Raw genomic sequence first — 3,456 nt, forward strand, 5'->3', positions numbered from 1 at the left:
CGGGCCCCGCACTCCTTCTCCCCGCTGCCCCGGGCCGCGCACTCCTTCTCCGCGCTGCGGATCCAATCTTTGGCCGGAAGCAAGAGGGCGGAGCAAAATGGCGGAACAAGATGGCAGAACAAGATGGCGGGGGCTGGTTGCTAAAATGAGTCATAAAATCGCCCATGAGCGTACTACACGTTTGCGTGAGAGTAATCCATCTTGCTCCGCTATAGGATCTTTGCTACGAAGAAGAGAGAGAATCCTGGGAAGCTCTGGTATTTAAGCTTCAGATGAGTCACCCGTCACCTGACGCAGCTTGGCCAATCGGGTACAGGAGCCTTTAACCCCGTGATTCCTGACTCACAGCCACGCCTGCACTCAGGAGAAAACAGAAACAGGTGAGTACCCTATAACACCAGCAGAGGGAGCGCATAACACTCCTGAAGGCCACGCCCCTTCCGGAGGGACTATAAAACAAGGAAGTGTTGAGTGCCTCAGTCAGTCTCCGCAAGATGGGGGAGCGAGAGGGTCACGTCTCTCAGTCTGAGCTGTGAATAACACTGAACACATGTCTACTAAATTGTGAGTGCAAAGTTGCCTTTGGTTTGAGAATGCTAAAGTAGCCTTGCCTAATTGAAAAGTTGATTTGAGAATGCCTTGCCTAATTGATAAGTTGGTTTGAGAATGTTAAAGTTGCCTTGCCAAATTAAAGTTGCCTTGCCAAATTAAAGTTGCCTTGCCAAATTAAAGTTGCCATGCCAAATTAGAAACATAGAAACATTGAAAATAAGTGCAGGAGTAGGCCATTCGGCCCTTTGAGCCTGCACCACCATTCAATATGATCATGGCTGATCATCCAACTCAGTATCCCGTACCTGCCTTCTCTCCATACCCTCTGATCCCTTTAGCCACAAGGGCCACATCTAACTCCCTCTTAAATATAGCCAATGAACTGGCCTCAACTACCTTATGTGGCAGAGAATTCCACAGACTCACCACTCTCTGTGTAAAAAATGATTTTCTCATCTCGGTCCTAAAAGACTTCCTTCTTATCCTTAAACTGTGACCCCTAGTTCTGGACTTCCCCAACATCGGGAACAATCTTCCTGCATCTAGCCTGTTCAACCCTTTAAGAATTTTGTAAGTTTCTATAAGATGTCCCCTCAATCTTCTAAATTCTAGCGTGTACAAGCCGAGTCTATCCGGTCTTTTTTCATATGAAAGTCCTGCCATCCCAGGAATCAGTCTGGTGAACCTTCTCTGTACTCCCTCTATGGCAAGAATGTCTTTCCTCAGATTAGGAGACCAAAACTGTACGCAATACTCCAGGTGTGGTCTCACCAAGACCCTGTACAACTGCAGTAGAACCTCCCTGCTCTTATACTCAAATCCTTTTGCTATGAATGCTAATATACCATTCGCTTTCTTCACTGCCTGCTGCACCTGCATGCCTACTTTCAATGACTGGTGTACCATGACACCCAGGACTCGTTGCATCTCCCCTTTTCCAAATCGGCCACCATTCAGATAATCGTCTACTTTCCTGTTTTTGCCACCAAAGTGGATAACCTCACATTTATCCACATTATACTGCATCTGCCATGCATTTTCCCACTCACCCAACCTATCCAAGTCACCTTGCAGCCTCCTAACATCCTCCTCACAGCTAACACTGCCCCCAGCTTTGCGTCATCCGCAAACTTGGAGATGTTGCATTCAATTCCCTCATCCAGATCATTAATATATATTGTAAATAGCTGGGGTCCCAGCACTGAGCCTTGCGGTACCCCACTAGTCACTTCCTGCCATTCTGAAAAGGGTCCGTTTACTCCTACTCTTTGCTTCCTGTCTGCCAGCCAGTTCTCTATCCACATCAATACTGAACCCCCAATACCCTGTGCTTTAAGTTTGCATAATAATCTCTTATGTGGGACCTTGTCGAAAGCCTTCTGAAAGTCCAGATATAACACATCCACTGGTTCTCCCTTATCCACTCTACTAGTTACATCCTCAAAAAATTCTATAAGATTCGTCAGAAATGATTTACCTTTCATAAATCCATGCTGACTTTGTCCAATGAATTCACCACTTTCCAAATGTGCTGCTATCCCATCAGAGTTCCAGAGATTTACCACTCTCGGTGTGAAAAATGTTTTTCTCATCTCGGTCCTAAAGGATTTCCCCTTTATCCTTAAAATTTCAGCTTTATCCTTAAATTTCCCCTTTATACTTTAATGACTTTTGAAATTGTTTGCCTGAAAGAAGCAGGATCTGGCAGAACCAGTTCAGGTCTGCCAGTACTTCCGCAAAGAAAAAAACAGCTGGTAACCAGTGTAGAGCGCGATAGTGCAGTGCAATTACCATCATGGTGAATCAGACCAACTCTGGAATCAGCATTTATGGAGAGAGGGGGCAACATTTAAATAGGATGTGCATGGCAGGTTTTTTAGACAGAGAACGGTGGGTGCCTGAAAAGAGCTGCTAGGGGTGGTGGTAGAGACAGATATAATAGTTGTGTTAAAAAGGCTTTTAGATAGGATCATGCCAGGGCTGGAGAGATATGGATCATGTATAGGCAGATGAGATGAGTTTATATTGGCAATGCGTTCAGTACAGACATTGTGGGCCTGTTCCTGTGCTGCACCTTTTTGTGGTTAGGATTTCACATCTTTTATCGCAGACAGCGGAGCAGCAGCCTGGCCATTTTAACAATCACACCAGCCACCATCTCCTGTTCTCACTTATCCCACATAGGAAGGACAACTCATATTGATGCCATGCGTTCAGGCACAGAAATCGCTATCAAAACATGGGGGGGACCGGGGGGACATAATTTCTTGACGGCCACGCGCGCATGCGCACACTCACACACACACGCGAGGCTTCGGAGGCTTCAGCCGTGGGCCCTGTGGAGACCCACTGTCAAAATAAACTTAAGCGAGAGAGGTGGCAGAGCGAGCACTCGGTGCTGGTGCTTGGTCTGTTCAGCAGCAAGGGTGAGATCAACATCAGACAAGGTGCTAGTGTGGAGAAAAATACTCTGTACAGACAGTGCCCGGAGTCAGGATCTAAACCCGTGTCCCTGGCGCTGTGAGGCAGCAGCAACGCACGGGCCGAGTGGCCACTCTCTCTCTGTGTACCTGCCAGCAGCCGCAGCAAACCCTCCGCCTTCCAGACAGAGAACCGCATCCCTGGAGGTGACCCGGAACCCGGTTCACTCTGCCCATCGGGCGCCGACTCCACACTGTACCGAATCACCCCCGAGTCAAGCGGCGAGCTGGGCTGTGGGAGAGAGCGAGATGCATGCGAGGCTTCGGCCGTGGGGCTTGAATCGGCCCGTTCACGGGGTCTTTCATCGGCTGGCGGAGGCTTCAACATCGGGAGCCTTGATCGCCTCGATGCAGCAATTTGATTTTAAGCCGCGACGGGCGCTGAAAGGCCCCGCGAATGGGCTGATTCAGCCCTTAGAAAGCG

The sequence above is a fragment of the Amblyraja radiata genome, chromosome 3 (genome assembly GCF_010909765.2).
Source record: "Amblyraja radiata isolate CabotCenter1 chromosome 3, sAmbRad1.1.pri, whole genome shotgun sequence".
NCBI lineage: Eukaryota > Metazoa > Chordata > Chondrichthyes > Rajiformes > Rajidae > Amblyraja > Amblyraja radiata.